General features: G+C 44.1%; 1 protein-coding gene across 12 annotated transcripts in view; it reads left to right on the top strand.

Moving 5' to 3' along the window:
• LOC148892250 (endonuclease V-like) overlaps nt 1–17907 on the top strand; it is a 148581-nt gene that overhangs the window by 39910 nt on the left and 90764 nt on the right. The window lies entirely within an intron of this gene.

The following is a 17907-nucleotide window of genomic DNA, read 5'->3' on the forward strand; positions in this document are numbered from 1 at the left end:
AGGAAATTCTTCCTAAGTCACGGGTCCAAAAAACAAATGCCATGAGGTTGCGTCACCCGGTCAAATGATTTGAAAACCGCCTGCGCTTTGCAAATTTGTCAAGAAGTCACGTATTCAGAGGATCAAATCAGGCGTATTTTTCATGAATAAATGATGAGGGTCGTCAGAACTTATCTGATTTTGAAATAGAAAAATGTTCCATCATACACGCGTGCCTTCTTTCTTTTCCTGCATGTTGACTTTGACTTGACTGGGTTTGGGGAACGTAAGATTGAATTACATGTTGCATTTATTTATTTTTCAGTTTGTATAAAATGTTGTGTGATAATGAAGTACTGTCAGATTTGGATTCGGCAGCAAGGGGTGGGGTCGCGGCTCCCCGCCAGTGCCACCTGTTGCCAAGCACCTCGTTATGTCACCGGGTATTTAAAAGGGACGCATTCGGTAGTACAGTGATACCTCGGTTTACGAACCCTATGGCTTATGAACTTCTCGGTTTATGAACGTTACATTTATGAAAATTTTACCCTGGCATATGAACTTTACCTTGGCATACGCACTTTTTTCGTACACGGAGCTGCCTCAAAGAGTAATGTGTCGTTCGCGAACAAGCCCGTTCTAACAACAAAATGGCAGCTGACTGTTTTGTTCTCTATTCCCCGCCCCCAGTCTTCAGTTAAAGCCACGTGATTTGTCAAGAACGCAGCAGTGAAGGGGGGTCGTTTAAACATTAAAGAGACAGGCAGATGACTGAGAGAAATTCAACTTTGACAGTTCAAGGTTAAAATATCTCATCAATCAGGCTCCACAAACAACCTGCACAAGCCATCTGGACACTTGATGCAAAAAGCTATCAACCCAGCTAAACAGAACACAATTGATGAGGAGCTAAATACAATTGTCACAGAGAAAGCACCTACAAGGGATCATTCCTCAAGATGGTGAAAGAAGAAGGTTACGTTCCTCATCAAGTGTTTAATGCTGATGAAACCGGCCATTCCATTCCATCAAGCCATCAACGACCATCACAAAGGTAAATAAAACGACTTCATTATACATTACTGTTTATTTATTTAATTATAATACCATAACACATTTATTATACATAAAACAAGGTATATTTTGTGTTGTGTGTGTAGTTTTAAAGGACAACCGACATCACTTTTTTGTTTCCTAGCTAACATCAGAAAAACGTTTTATATCATCTGAAATACCCAAAACACGCAGGATGATATTTTTAGTCAAATGCAAAACACCAATAAAAATAACTTAAGTGTCTAAAAACGACCTCAATTTGAAACTGGAAGTGGCCAGTTTCAGAAGGTCCCGCCCCCTTGTTCCTGGTATCACGCCAAGACGTCTTGCCTTGCTCGACAATCAAAACAATGGCTTCAGATTCTGAGAAAATCCTTTCTTGCTACTCATTCAGTTATGAAGATGATTCAAATAGTTCTGAAGAGTCAAAGTCAAAGTCAGCTTTATTGACAAATATGCTAATATGTATGACATATAGCACAGATGAAATTACTGTCCTCTCGGACCCAGCATGCAAGGCACTTATAACGACAAACATAATAAACATGAAAATGCCAATTTGCCGGGAGAGGGGAGCCGCTGTGTGTTCACGCGCCGCCATCTTGGGAAAAAAATAAAATAAAAAAATAACAGACACAGAGTCATTCATTCTTCAGGTCTTGCTGTACCCTCTTTGTGATGACATGAAGCAGTTCTAGTTGAAAGAGGAGAGGATCAAAGCATCCATGTTAGCAGTGGATCAGGGACGTCATGGTGGAATTTGTACGTCTACTACAAGCTAAATGTTGAAAGCAAACACAAAGCTGTAGCATCCATTGACGAAAACACATTGTCTCACATCTCCTGTCCCACATAAATCCGCTTCAATTCCAAGCCGCGACAGTTCCACATACGCATAGGCGCTCTGCGCTGACGCTGCTTTCTTCTTATTGCGGGCTCCTCAAGCCATGCATCCATCCAACGCAGACTGTCCAACAGCAATTCCGCTGAACAAAGCGGGGCTGTGAAGATGCTGCCCATTACAGGCGTAAAAAAAAGCACCAAGGCCCCAGACCTGTCCAGCGATGACAGTCAAATGGCTCCGACATTCCTCCCATTCAAAAACAGTACTGGCATATTCATGCTGCCGAAAGGCGCAACCGCTCAGGACAGTCTCCTCCTTGATGATTGTTGTGGCCAAAAATGCTGAAAAACAATCTGTATCCGTTCCACATGACGCACAAAAACATAAAGTGACAAAAGACAACACAATAACAAGACAAAAACAACAAAAAAGCAAGGCTAGTGAGAGCACTTGCTGATGGCTTCCTACTCAGGCGCCATCTTGGAAAAAGAGGAAAGCATACATGTTTGCAATCGATTAAAGATTTTTTTCGTGTCATTTTGAGGCATCTGGAGAGAAATGTAGCACCCACAAGATGGGGACAAAGCTCAGTGGAAAGGGGCTGAGTTTTCTCCTTGGCATTTTTGTCACCATCGTGTTATTTATGTGTTTTCCTTCTAATTTCGCTATCTACACGGATCAACACGAAGTTTTCAGACCAAACAAAGTACCGCAAAATACACATCGAGGTGATGAAAGGAGTGCGACAGTATGTCCTTTCTCGGTCAGGGATGTTCCTTCTGTGACGTGACGTCAGGGCTCGTCACCAACTCAAAAACAAGACTTCCGGAATATTCAGCGCGAGTTTTAAAATGTAAAATATAGCTATATGCGGTGGAATCTTTGTAAAATACGCTCAGTAGAAGTCATTTGAAGCGATTTTACAAATTATGGACACAACTTGTCCGGAGGCGTCGGTTGTCCATAAAGGCTTAGAAAATTAGAAAGTAGGATTATTCTCATTTTAATGGTTTCCTATGGAAAATAAATTTTTGGGATACACACTTTTCACCTTACATACTCTGTTTGGGAAACAATAAAGTTCGTAAGCCATGGTATCACTGTAATTTGCTGGTGTATTGATGTGCCTCGCTACTGCTCTGGTCAGATTCGTTCTACTGCGCTCCTGTCTGTACCCGGTCCGAGCCCCCCCACTACTATTTCTTCTAGCTTGTACTTATTCATCTCCTCACACTTCCATTTGTGTCAATACCTTTTCATTCCTCACCGTGAGTACGCAGGTCAGTTTCCCCTTGCCCCCCTACTCGCTCGTTCAGTAATCATTATTTTTTTTATTGTCCCTCGTCCACATTTTGGACCAGCCCCTTTTGTGTGTCTTCATTAAACCATCTGAACGGATTCAATGTCTCTGTAGTTTGCTTTGGGGATCCAGCTACTCGTTTCGTTCCGACGCGACGGCTCTCACTCTGCCTCGTTTGGAACGTGACAAGTACTGGCCATGATTACATATTATGCTTCAAAGTTGTAAAGCCACAGGTAGGTGTGCGTAATTGTTCTCATTCGCACTTTTGTCTCTGTCTTATTGATTTGTGGTATCCAAATAATACAGTATATACCCATGTTCACAGCACTCTTCTATCCAGAATGATGCCATCATAGTGATTGCTTTCCAAATTGCACATCCAAGTCGAGTCATTTTCGAGCTGCAATTGTAGTCGATCAACGGTCTTTGACTTGAATTACTGCATCATTTGACTTATGATGTATTTGTATCCGTGAATTGAGTGGCCCACTCTGGGTAGGAAGATCAAATCAATGGATTGGTGACTAAGAAACACCTAGGCAGGGATAGTGATGCGCCATTGCTCATTCTCCCTATCGGCTAAAATCAAGTCAGCCTCTCATCCCTCCCCTCAGACACACATTGAATAATAAAAGCACTCGTAGTAGATCCCGAGACACGTAGTTATCATCATATTTCCAGATCCCCCCACGAGTGTGTTTTACTTAGTGCTTTAACTAACTTTAATATATGCTGCCTCCTGCCATCATTTGCCTTGACATTGCTCACCAGACTAAATCTTCAATTTTTGCATTTTTTGTTGCGGGATACTCACAATTTATCAACTGTAGTGCCATTTAAAAGTATTTGCCATCTTCTCACATTCTTATATTTATGCAGTTTCCCGACATTGACGTTTTAGACCATTAAACAAATGAAATATGTTTCTAAATTATGGTTGAATTTATTCCTGAGGAAAATATATTCTATATTCAAAGCTACCTGACCCTGTTTGGGAAAAAAGTGTTTGAACCAGAAAACAACCATATTTTCCGGTGTTTAAGGCGCACCCAGAAGCATTGATGTTCTTCAAAAGATGACCCATGTGTCTTATATGCCGGTGCGCGTTTTATGTGAAGTAATATTGAGCCACAACAGGTCTTGCAACTACTGTCATCAGCCACCGACTCCATTTCACCACGTAAAAAAAGTAGTGCGTAACCCAGCCTCTCCGGTAGCGCCTTATAATGGGGTGTGCCTTATAAGACACACCCCATTATAATATAATATAAATATAATAAATATAATAAAATACAGTAAAGTCTCGTTATATCGATATTGGTTATATCGATAGTACCGCTTATTACGATACTATTTCTATGAACGCAAGGAGAAAATTACATGCGCGCAGGATCGGATATATCGATAGTCCGGTTATATCGATATTTTTTCGGACTCCCGAGAATATCGATATAACGAGACTTTACTGTATATAATATAAATCCAATATATTGGATTTATATTTAGATATTATATTTTGAAAAAAAATATTCATTGAAGGTGCACCTTATACTCTGGTGCACCTTAAATATGAAAAATGTTTGAAAATACACCATTCATTAGAGGTGCGCCTTATACTCCGCCTTACATATCGGAAAATACGGTAATAACTGACTGAGCTACTCTCAGCGGTAAGAACTAAAATCAAGCGTCACCCGATCATCAAACCACCCGATCACCAGGCACACAGAGACAAACAAGCATCTGCACTCACACTAATACCTAGGTTGAATCAGCCTGCCATGCATGTTTTGGGGATGTGGGAGAAAACCGGAGGACCCGGAGAAAGCCCACGCAGGCCCCGTGGAGAACATGCAAACCCCACGTAGGGATTGAGCCTACGGCCTCTGCACTGTGAAGTGGATGTGCGAATCACTCGACTACTCCTCGATTTTTTGGTAAAAAGGAAAATTCATGGTTCCATCAATCACACTCGTCCAGGTTCTGGATTAGTTAAGCAAGCCTAGACTTTCCTCGACCTCCATGTTTGGCTGTTTGTATGATGTTCTTTTTCTGAAATGGGGTGTTACATTTATGCCAGACAATTTCCAGGATTTTTAACTTTCATCTCGTAAAATATCGTCCCCAAAGGCTTGGGAATAATTAAATGATGTTATTTATTAATTTATTTATGGTCAGCTGTTTTTATTGCTTAGGAAATCCAAATCCAAATGTCATCTTTGCCCAAACTCTTTCGGATATTTGAGTCATGAATACTGACCTTAAAGGACAACTGACGTCTCTGGACAAGTTGTGTCTATAATTTGTAAAATTGCTTCAAAAAACTTCTACTGAGTGTATTTTACAAAGATTCCACCACATATAGCTATATTTTACGTTTTAAGACTCGTGCTGAATATTCCGGAAGTCTTGTTTTTGAGTTGGTGACGAGTCCTCACCCTACGTCACTTATGGAACACGCCTGACCGAAAATAGGACACGTTTTAGCAGGCCTTCCATCACGTCAATGCATTTTGCTGTACTTGTTTGGTCTGAAAATTTCGTGTTGCACCAAAAACAGGCAGAAGAGGGCGACAAAGCTCCGTGTAAGGAATTAATCAGCCTGTGGAAACGGGCTGATTAATTCCTTACACGGAGCTTTGTCGCCATTTTCTGCCTTTTTTTAGTGCTACATTTCCCCCCCCCCCTATTGCCTCAAAATGGCACGGAATAAATTCTTTCATTGATTGCAAACATGTATGCTTTCCTCTTCAGAACTATTTAAATCATATTCATAACTGGATGAGTAACAAGAAAGCATATTCTCTGAAGCCATTGTTTTGATTCTCCAGCAAGGCAAGACGTCTTGGGGTGACGCGGGACCTTCTGAAACTGGCCACTTCCGGGTTAATTTTTTGCAGATTTTGGACACTTTAAGTCATTTTTATTGGTGTTTTGCATTTGACTAAAAATATACTGCGTGTTTTGGGTATTTTAGATGCTATAAAACGTTTTTTCCGATGTCAGTTAGGAAACAAAAAAAGTGATGTCGGTTGTCCTTTAACTCTTTGGATGTACTCATTGATTGCTTTTGTGACTTCTTTGATCAGTGGTTACGGCGCTCTTGGGTTTTTCTTCTTAGGCGAGGCATTTCTTGAGAAGTTTTTTCAGCATCTTCTCTCAATTCGTGCAAATTGGCTTTCACTGTAGTTTGCTGGAGCCCAAAGCGTTTCGGAAGGATGTTGTTACCCTTTCCAGACTGCTAGATGTCAGTTTTCTTTCTTTCATCTGTTTTTGAGTTTTTTTGGCATTTGGTTGCAGCTTTTTGAGATCTTTTGTTTGAACATAATTTTCACAGCAAGGTTCTATTTGATCACAGTCATAATTTAACCATTCGGAAAAATACTTTTCCACACTGGACCAAGTAGCTGAGCGTTTGTTTTTTCATGAATAAATAATATTATTTTTTACTTTAGTTGATATTTAATTGTGTTTGACGATCTTAAACATTAAAGAAAGGAACCTCCCTCCCCCCCAAAAAAGGGCATTTGCGAAAAGGGCAAATAAGTTTTCACAGCACTGTATTTGCAATTGGAAATGACAGTTATTGTGGTAACTGAATTTTCATTGTTTTTTTTGTCTTGCAACCGCGTATCCATCATGAAAGAACAACCATTCTGTAGATCCACTCACACGACAAGAAAGGCTTCTTTGCAATTCCGAAAGCTCTTTGGATATTGGATATGTACAACCTCCCAGCTAAAAAGCAATTAGTGTGCCTCCCTCTTGAGTTTCTATGCAGCAGTGTTAGGCAGAGACAGGAAATGTAAAATCAGCTGCAGCGCCAGATTGCAAAAACAGATGGAATTTTAATGTGAGTGATAGGCAATTGGAATCCTGCATGAAATGAATCAAAGAGATTGAGGAATTCCAAGTGGGTGGGTGGGTACATGTGGTGAGAAAAATCCAATCCAACATGTTTGTTTTGGTAGAACCAGTTGCCCATGTGTGTGTATATTTCATCGAAGAACAATAGTTTGTCCACTGCTTTTCCTCTTGTTTTTTGTTTATTCGCCACATTAACTCATTCCAGTGCCAGGGTTGTTGTCATTTTCACTCAAATTGCAGGTCCCACAGAATATTGAGTTTTAGGACTACATAAACATTCAATGCAGCGTAAGAAACCTCAGACTCTATTCTTTCATCAGAAAAAGAAGTTTATTTCGAGCTTACTTGGTTGTAGAGTTATCTGCATTGTAAGCTGTGGCGGCTGTATGAAAGGTAAATGCTCCCCCCCATGGGAGCAAAAACCATTGCCAGAGGTCTGACTGAAGCTTGAATTGCAGACCCCTGCAAGAAAAAACAAAACCCAAATGGCGCACCACGTCGTGCTTTTCAATTCCCGAATAAATTCGGGAATGTGTGTGTGTGTGAGTGTGTGTGTGCGTGTGTGTGTGTGTGCACGCATTTGTATGTGCGAAAAGTCACATTTCCAAATCTCTCCAACCTTTTTGTCCCTGGTTTCATTCATCCTGTGTTCACATGACTCTTTTATTCATCCATCTCTCCATCCCCATCCATCCATCTCCTTCCCGCTCGAATACTTTGTGAATAATTCAAAGCCGACTAGCTTGCATATTTTTAGTTGTGCTCTCACCTTTGCAGTTCGAGACACAGATGATACTGCGAGACACAACCCTTCATGCACAAGTGCCTGTTTCGGATCTCAGTAAACATTTTTGTTCTCTAATTCATAGGAGTCACCTTCAGAGAGTTGGTTCTTGCTAGTTTTGGTTTTGTCTGAGAGCGAACACAATTTCTCCAAAAGTTAAAAAAAGATTTGAACACAATTTTGTGCTTCTCTGAGCAATGAGTTGAGGACGACGATTAGTTTTCAAGGTCATCCAGTTGACACACTGATCTTGAGAAAAAATTGCTTGCGTCAAGATGGATTTTGCCACTGGGTAAAATATCTTCATATCTATAATAAAACGTAAGTGAAATGAAAATTTTTAAAATCATGTGAAAATGACAGTCATAAAAATTATGCCAGTCGAGTGAACCACTATTTTTTTAAAGTTGGGTTGTTCCCAACCTACCTGCAATAACCGAAGACACCATGTCTAACCTAAAATCTGTTAACAAAACAGACATGAATTTACAACAATTAACATGAATCAAGGCGCAAAAAAGAACATGTGCCTCTGTGTCAATCAATTAAACAGCTAACAGTATTTTATTCTTAAAATAAAAGCAGACACTTTTGGTTGCCAGAGCTAAGTTTGTGCTTTGGGTTTTTTACTAAGTATTTGCTGAACCAAAAGGGATTGTTCTTCTCCCTATTTTCTCACAGAACTTCATCATTTTTCCTTTAAAGGACAACGGACGCCTCCGGACAAGTTTTGTCCATAATTTGTAAAATCACTTCAAATAACTTCGACTGAGCTTATTTTACAAAGATTCCACCGCATATAGCGATATTTTACGTTTTAAGACTCGCACTGAATATTTAGGAAGACTTCCTCATGCAATACCACAGCCCAGAGAAGAGCTGTGGTATTGCATGAGGAAGTCTGGAGTGACAGAAAAGAGCGGTGCAAGACATGTATCATAACTGTAATACAGTTATGATGTGTGCTGTCGGTGTGACGGAGGAATTCAAGGTGGATGTGGGACTCCACCAGGGGACAGCTCTGAGTCCCTTCTTATTTGCTATGGTGATGGACAGTCTGACAGACGATGTTAGACAATAATTTCCTTGGAACATGATGACTTTGTGATCTGTAGCGAGAACGGGGAACAGGTGTCGGAGAAACTAGAGATGCGGAGATATGCCCTGGAAAGGAGAGGAATGAAGATCAGTCGCAGCAAGATGGAATATATGTGTGTGAATGAGAGGGATCCAAGTGCAAGAGTGATGCTACAGGGAGAAAAGATAAAGAAGGTGGATGATTTTAAGTACTTGGGGTCAACTGTCCAGAGCAATGGAGAGTGTGGAAAAGAGGTGAAGAAGCGTGTCCAGGTAGGCTTGAGCAGCTGGAGAAAAATGTCAGGTGTGATGTGTGATAGAAGGGTTTCAGCTAGGATAAAAGGAAAAGTGTATAAAACAGTGGTGAGACCAGCCATGATGATTGGACTGGAGACAGTCCCACTGAAGAAAAGACAGGAAGCAGAGCTGGAGGTAGCAGAGCTGAAGATGTTGAGGTTTTCTTTGGGAGTGACCAGGTGGATAGGATCAGGAATGACTACATTAGAGGGTCAACTCATATTAGAGGCTTTCGAGAGAAATTCAGAGAGGCCAGACTGAGATGGTTTGGACATGTCCAGAGGAGAGAGAGTGACTATATCGGGAGAAGGATGCTGGGCCTTGAACTGCCAGGCAGGAGGAAGACGAAGAGGAGGTTTATGGATGTTGTCAAAGAGGACATGAAGGCAGCTGGTGTGAGAGAAGAGAATGCACAAAACCGGGTTAGATGGAGGACATTGATTCGCTGTGGCGACCCCTGAAAAGAAAAGCCGAAAGGAAAAGAAGAAGCTGAATATTCAGGAAGTCTTGTTTTCGAGTTGATGGCGATCCCCACGTGACGTCACGTTTGGAACGTCCCTGACTGAGAAAGTGACACACAATGCATTTTGCGGTACTTTGTTTGGTATGAAAACTTCGTGTTGAACCGTGTTGATGGTGAAATTAGAAGGAAAACACATATATAACACGATGGTGAATCGTTGTTTGTTGCACCAAGACAACTACAGTGAGACCTTAGCTTACGAACTTAATTGTTTCCCAGACAGTGTGTGTAAGCCAAAAAGTGTGTATCACAATTTTTCCCCATAGGAAACCATTAAAATGGGAATAATCCATTCACGGGTTTCCATAAAATATTCTTTTCAACTAAATAAGCCTTAAAACTACACACAACATACCTTATTCTATGTATAATAAATGTGCTATTGTATTGTAATGAAATACATACACTGCACTGTATAATAAAGTCACATTATTTACATTTGTGATGGTCATTGATGGTATGATGGAATGGCGTTGGAGGTCCGAGGTCAAAGGGAATTGCTGTTTAGAAAGAGAGTCACATTCCATAAGGACTGTAATTAAATAAATAAACTAAATAATGTTGTTTTATTTACCTCCATGATGGTCATTGATGGCTTGATGGAATAGTATTGGAGGTCGAAGGTCAGAGGGAATTGCTGTTTGGAAAGAGAGGCACATTACATGAGGACTGTAATTAAAGAAATAATTGGCTTATTTAACAAATGGCTTATGGAAGGAGAGTCACCTTACATAAGGACTGTTGGTAACTTAACCTCTGGTGTGGCTTCTCTTCTTTGCTCCTTTGGAGACTCCTCATCATTTTTGCTGATTAAAAACCTCTTGATTGACACCTGTTGCTTTCTGACTTGTAAGGTCTTACGAAGCTGAGGCATCACATTATCGTTCATCATGTTAATGATTGTCATAGCCACAGTTGTTTCTGGATGCAACTGTTCGGTAAAAGCCTGCACATCATTCCACTTTGCCAACATTGCCTTTATGAGCTCACTTGATGCTGCAGCCATCAAGCCTCCTCGCCTTCAGATGTTCTCGAACCATCCGTTTCTGGCTTTAAAATCCTCAATAAGCGCCGAACTTCTAGGTTGACGCATGGCGATATCGGCGTGAATTAGCCGTGCTTTCTCGCACAAAATAGCTTTACTCACGCGGTCGTCGGATAGCTGCTTTTCGTTAATCCAAATTAACAGAAGTTTGTCAACTTCTTCGATTGCCCGAGATCGTCGCTTTGAGATCACAGAAACACCTTTTGCAACAGACGCACCTTTGATGGCTTCTCTGTTCCGGAAAATGGTAGCAATGGCTAACTTAGCATAGCCATGCTCGGCCACTAAATCACACAAATGCACACCTCGTTCGTGTTTTGCAATTATCTCCTTCTTCTCAGCGACGGTGATTTTATTTTGTGTCTTCTTGGGCTGAACACGAGCCTGTGGTGGGTTTTTTTCAGTCCCATAATAGTAAAATTATCAGCAAAAAGCTCCAAGGAGGCGATCGACGTGTGCATTGAATGAGAGGGGGTATGGAAAGTAGCGCCGGCTGGAGCGCTGTTCAGTTGTGTGCTTCCGTCGAAGATCACTCCGCCAGATCCAAAGGTCGTGTGCTTTGGTGTTCTTCCGCCGAAGATTACTCCACCAGCCATGGTAGGTGTTTATCATGAAAATAGTGCGTATTTCAAGGTTTAATTTTCATAAATTTGACGTTCGTAAGATGAAAAGTTCGTAAGATAAGGTTTTCGTAAGCTGAGGTCTCACTGTATTTGATATTCGCTGACACAAATTCCCAGCAGACAAATCAGCCCATTTACAACGGAGCTTGGGCGCCATCTTCTGCATTTTCTGGGTGCTGCATTGGAGTCCAGACGCCTCAAAATGAGACGGAAGGACTTCTTTAATAGATTGCCATGTCACAGCACTTTGTATGCAGCGTTGGCTTTTTGAAAGTGCTCTATAAATACAGTTCAGTGGAATTCAATTAAGTTGACGTCATCACTCTGTTGCCACCAGCTGGACCAGTTGCCAAAAGGAGCGCGATTGATTTGAATCGGACTTTGGGCCTCTCTGCTGTCTAAACGTTAATATATGGCTGTCTGATATTCTGGTGCTGCAGCAACTCACTCTAGGCATTTTTTGGGTGAAGGTTGGTGGGTGGCAGTGAGCTCAATTTGAATTAGACCTGCAGGGAAAACTAATGATTCCAATTTAAAATGCTTTGGCTGGAACCAGCATTTGGGGAAGTGGATTCCAGTAACAAAGAATCATCTGAAAAATGGAGGCCGAATGGAGAGGACAAGTCAAGGGGCAGAAAAGCAGAGTTTGGCTGGTTTAAAGGCTTTTGTCAGGCTGAATGATAAATACTTGCCTGGGGCCATGGGTCCAGGCACCACTGCAAATCTGTCGCTATGTGTGTCCGTGTGTGTTTCCTGAAAGCGCTCAAAGCTACTGCAAGGAGCCAAATCAAATCATCAGGACCATTTTGATGCTGCTTCAGAGCTGGATGATGAGCTGATCATTTGAATCAGGTGTGTTGCTCCTGGGAGAGCTGGAAAACAGGCAGGACAGCGGCCCTTGAGGACCGACTTTGGACACCCCTGATATAAACCCATCCATCCAGCTAGCCAGTCAGCCAACCAGCCAGCCAGTCAGCCAGCCATGGTACCATTGAAGTTGTCTAAATCAAACATCGATGGATCCACCCATCCTTCCATCCACCCTTCTATCCATTTTCTGAACTACTTTAACCTCACAAGGGTTGCGGGTGGAGGGGTTGCTGGAGCCTATCCACTCTGTCTTCATGCAGTGGCCGGCACATAGAAATGGACATCCATGCACACACTCAGACCTTGGAACAATTTAGAGCATTTGGGTCAGACTCAAGGTGCGGGGGCCAGATCTGGCCCGCCACATCGTTTTATGTGGCCCGTGAAAGCAGCTCAAGCACATCAACTTCCATGATACTTTCTCAAATGTCTACCAAAATGTTAAATTTTCATATGTAATGAACAATAGATATGTTATAAGCCTTTTCTTGTTCTCAAACCCCTCACGATAATCACTTAAAGAATAGTTGAAGCAACAGTTATGTTTGACTTCTTCATATAATTCTAGTCATACTGGCTCCCTAGGTCAGGGGTACTCACACTTTTTCAGCATGGGAGCTACTTTTGAAATGACCAAGTCAAAATGATCTATCCATTATATTTATTTTGAAATCTATTGAGGATTCTTGCAACTTATGTTGATGTATAACCACATATCTTGCAAAACACATTATTCTGGACATATTTTGGCATTTCTTGAGTTCACTCGGATAACTGGAGACAAGACAAACGCACTTTGATAATGTCATCATGAAAAAAAGTCCTCCCATTCTGTATGAAAGTCATATTTTTTTCTTCTTACTTGGTCCAGCTCCCCCCCGATCATACGTTTAACAGGAAAAAAAAAACACGGAAAAATGAGGATGGAACTAAGGACTTGCTTGTGAACCTTGCAACGCTCAGCGGCGTTGTTTGAGCACATACAGTTTACGTAATAATGAGATGTCATCTGATTGCTTGTCCGGTGTATCAATGAAGAAAATAGATGGCTGATAGGCTGCCGCTGATTTTTTTTCAAAACAACTCAACTTTATTTGTATGGCAGGTGTCGGGAACCTTTTTGACTAAGAGAGCCATCGATGAGAAGGTTTCTTCAGCCGTCATCTGTACAAAGTGAAGGTTTCGGACGTTTCGCCTCCTATCCAAGAGGCTTCGTCAGCGAACTAAAGTCTGACTGGTCGTATCGGCCCCATTTATATATCCCTAATGTCCAATGTTAAGAGAGCCATAAAACTAAAATATTTAGAAATGTTTTTCAGTGAGAGCCACACGCACGCGCGCGCACATACAAACGCTCGCGTGCGCGCGCACACGCGGCCACTTTTCAACAAAATAGCAGAATGTATGATTTAAAATAACTTTGTGATAGTACTCACCGTTAACATGAATGGTTTTCCGTTCCTCGTGATTGGTAAAAATTCAGGCAAACGATCAGAATGAAATTCAATTTGCCGGTCCAGAGGCGAAGTTACTGCTAGGTAACCTGCACACGGCTCATAAGCTTCCACACTTGCTATCTGCAATCTACTTCTCGCAGAAGTATGTTGATGCTAACGTTAACACGGGGCTTGTTAAAATGTCACTGACATTCGACTGTTTCATCGATGCTATTGTTTCATTGCAAATTAGAATCAGAACATTTTCTCTCCTCTAATGCTCCGGTGCATTCATGCTGAAGTGCACTAGTTGGGCTCATTTAAAGGGGCGTTTACCTGTTTCAACATGACGGCCACTATCATCCAATCAAAATGGCGCTTTCGGCCATTCTAGGTCAGTGTCATCCAATCAAAATTGCGCTTTCCGCCAACTGCAGCCCCAACGGGAAATGAACGGCGAAAAAAACGACAATATGTGTTTAGTTTTATCGGCGAGCCATATGCAATCATCAAAAAAGCCATATATGGCTTGCGAGCCATAGGTTCCCGACCCCTGTTGTATGGCATCAGTTCATGACTGTCATGATCTGGTTGGCGACCACGGGGGGCGCTGTCGGCCCCGCCTGTACCTGCACAGGTGCTGGTCGTCCCGCTCAGATTGGCGACCAATGGGTAGCGACGTCAGCCCTGCCTGCAGCCTCGCTGGTGCTGGTCGTTTTAATCACTGACACTTAAAAGGACACCCGGCACGACCATCCGGTGTCGGTTCATTGTTTGCTGCATTGTTTGTTGCATGCTTTGTCTGTAATCGCATGCATTGTATGCTGTGCATGTGTTTGTTTAACATTGGCGGACTTTTACACTTGGTTTTCTTTTGATACTTTGTATTTTTTCTGTTCAGTGTATTTTGATGTTTTACATTTTGTTCCTGCTGACCTTTATTTTAATACAATTTGTCAAACAACCTCCTGCTCCCTCCTGCCTTCTTTTTGGGATCCGTACCCGTCATCACCACCTCGCAAACCGTGACAATGACAATGTGTCATGATGCCAAAAGAAATGTTAACTAATTTTGTGTGTTCTGGATTTTGGATGGGAGAAAGGTGCGCATTTCTCCCCATCCAAAACAGTAAAGTTGGGCGACCACTAATTGACTGAGACTGATTGAGAAGGTGATTGCAACCACCTGGGAATGGCCAATTGCCGCTGGGATCTGATTGGCCAGAAGCTCATATGAAGCACCTTTAAAACTAGACTGGGCCAGTCACTTCGAGGAGGAAGAAGAGGGAGAAAGGACAGCCTGGAGAGCAGTGTTACCTGTGGTCTGCCGAAAACTGATATCAACTTCAAAGAAAACTCACAATACCCTTCCTGCATCTGGCTGAGTGAACTTTTATCCTCTTTCCACCTGCTTGCTGTCTCGCCGCACGACACAATGTCACATCACCTCTTCACACGATCAACCAATAGTACCTTGGAGATCGACTGGTCGATCGTAAAGGACGCTCCCCTGCTCTAAATGAAACAGTACTGTACTAAAATGTGGTTCGCGCCAAAAATGATTTTGACACCCCTGATTTAGAGTGATCAATCAGCCTACCGTGCATGTTTTTTGAAATGCGGGAAGGAACAGGGAATGCCCAGAGTGTCACATCTTCCTCAGCGCCAAGAGCGCGCCCCTCCCCTCCCTGCTCTCCGGACTCACTCACCTGTTGCTCATTTCCTTGATTGTGCCTTCTGGCTATAAAAGCCACCTGTTCCCGTTCGGTTGCGTCGGTGTATTCTCTGTTGTTCCGCTGTCTTCCATCAGTACGCAGGTTGGTCCCGTTTGTCCACTCGGTTGTCTTACTCCCTGTTTCGCCCTACATGTCTCAGTAAAGACCTTTTCTAGAACTTGCCGTCTCCACCGTGTATTTTGGATCCAACTCCTTACTATTTTTCCTCGTCCCTCGAGTCCTCTCACCACTCCTTGAGTAGGACGTGACATAATACACCAGCCACCCATGGATCTCGCCGGTGGAGACAAGTTCATATCCGCCTTAGCCCATCAGGCGGAGCGTTCGAGCCAGCTGGCACCCGGGCGCTGTGCTCAATTCCTGATGCAGTGCTCGCTGGTTTTTGAACAACAACCCTCCGCCTGTCATGAGCAAGTTGACATCTGGGCGGGGCCTCCGCTCCCGATGCCCGCCAGCTGCTGTCAATTCCCTCATCACTTGGACATTTAAACCCGACGCTGGCACTTACCCGGCGTCGGAAAATACTACGCCTCGCGCCTTGCCCGTACCTTGAACATGTTTTCAGTATGTTAGTTGCTTCGACCGAGGAATTTATTAGCTACGATCGTGTCGGTTTGTACGCCCTGTATCGTATGCTGTTTTGCACCCTCGTGTGCCTTTTTATTTTTCTTCTCGCTAGTGAGGTTGGGCGGATTGCCCCCGCTCACCCACTAGCTTTGCTGTTTGTCACTTTTTTGTTCAACAAGTTTTTCCGCGCTTTTTGTTAGTAAATCATCTGCCAGCACCAACGCCTCGTCAGCTGCCACTGTCGCCGGCGGAACGTGACACCGCCTTCGTTAGCGATGAGGCTAAGGTGGCTTTCATCACCAGCCTGCTCATGGGCCAGGCCAAGTCCTGTGTGTTGGCCGTCCGGGAGTCCCAGCCCGAACTATGCAGTTCCTACCCAGACTTTGTGGCCGAGCCTCGCCAAGTGTTCCACCATCCGGTCACACAGTGCGAGGCTGAGGGACTCCTCCATGACTGCGTTCAAGGAACGCGTTCGGCCGCTGAGTATTCCGCATCCTGGCTGCCCGGAGTGGCTACAACGATCGGGCGCTGAGAGGAGTGTTTCGTCGCGGACTGAGCGTCCCTCTCAAAGACGAGTTGACCACCCGCGACGCTGGCACCACCTTAAGCGAGATGATCGATGTAATCGTCTGCCTGGACCATCGCCTCCGGGAGCAGCAGCGAGAGCAAGGTACTCAGTGGTCCGGCGAACCTGGAAGCAAGCAGCGGACGACCACACCCGACGGCGACGAGCAGGAGGAGTTCCCCGGACCGGTGCAGGTGGGGAGCGGGGGCGATCGTGCCAACCGTCGTCGCACTCAAGGGCCCCCGCCTAAGACCTCCAGCACCCATAAGTCCCCGGCCAAACGGCGACTGTGGCGGCCGGCGGAGGCGTCGAGGACGGCGCCCGTCACGTGGTTGGAGCGAATTATTTGGCCCGTCCAACTCCCAAGCAGTACGGGCGTTAGTGGATTCGGTGCTTCATCGACCTCCAACTGGCAGAGACATTGGGTTGCGGCATCGAGGAACTCGAGATCCCCAAGGAGATCCTGGACCTCGACGGCCGACTGTTAGCCCGGGTTACGCGTATCACCGCACCACTCAAACTCCGGCAAACTCGGGCAACCATGTCGAACACCGCCGATTCCTGCTCATGCCCTCCCACAACGTGCCACTCGTGCTGGGCCTTCCTTGGTTCAGCACCCATGACCCTTCCATATCGTGGGAGGGCCCCACCATACAGGGTTGGAGCCCCTACTGCTACGCTAACTGTCTACGGTCGGCTACGGCAGGGCGAGACCCCTCCCGTAGCGGCGCACCAAAAGAGATCTGCCTCGAGGGCGTGCCCCGTTGTTATCATGATCTGCGGGAGTCATTCAGTAAGGACAGCGCGCAATCCCTGCCACCCCACCGACTGCGCCATCGAACTGCAGCCGGGGACTCCCGACTTTACCATATTTCACACCTGGAACAAGGAGCCCTGAGCACAGACATTGACTCTTCCCTTGTGGCGGGACTTATCCGACCCTCGCGTTCTCTGCTCGGCATAGGGTTCTTCTTTATTGAAAAGAAAGATAGGTCCCTGCGTCCGTGTGTCGACTATCGGGGTCTGAACAACATCACCATTCGCAACAAATACCCTCTCCCCCTCATGGATTCGGCCTTCGCGCCCCTCCAATCGACTACCATTTTCACCAAATTGGATTTGCGTAGCGTATACCACCTGGTTCGCATCAGAGAGGGGGACGAGTGGAAGACCGCATTCAAAACGCCCTTGGGGCATTTTGAATACCTGGTGATGCCGTTCGGACTCACCAACGCTCCCGCCGTATTTCAAAACCTTAGCAACGACGTGCTCAGGGACTTCAACGTGTTTGTCTTTGTGTATTTGGACAACATCCTCATATTTTCTAAATCCACA

Source organism: Hippocampus bargibanti, linkage group LG10 (genome assembly GCF_051943395.1).
Source record: "Hippocampus bargibanti isolate YZ-2025 linkage group LG10, ASM5194339v1, whole genome shotgun sequence".
In the NCBI taxonomy this organism is placed as follows: Eukaryota; Metazoa; Chordata; class Actinopteri; order Syngnathiformes; family Syngnathidae; genus Hippocampus; species Hippocampus bargibanti.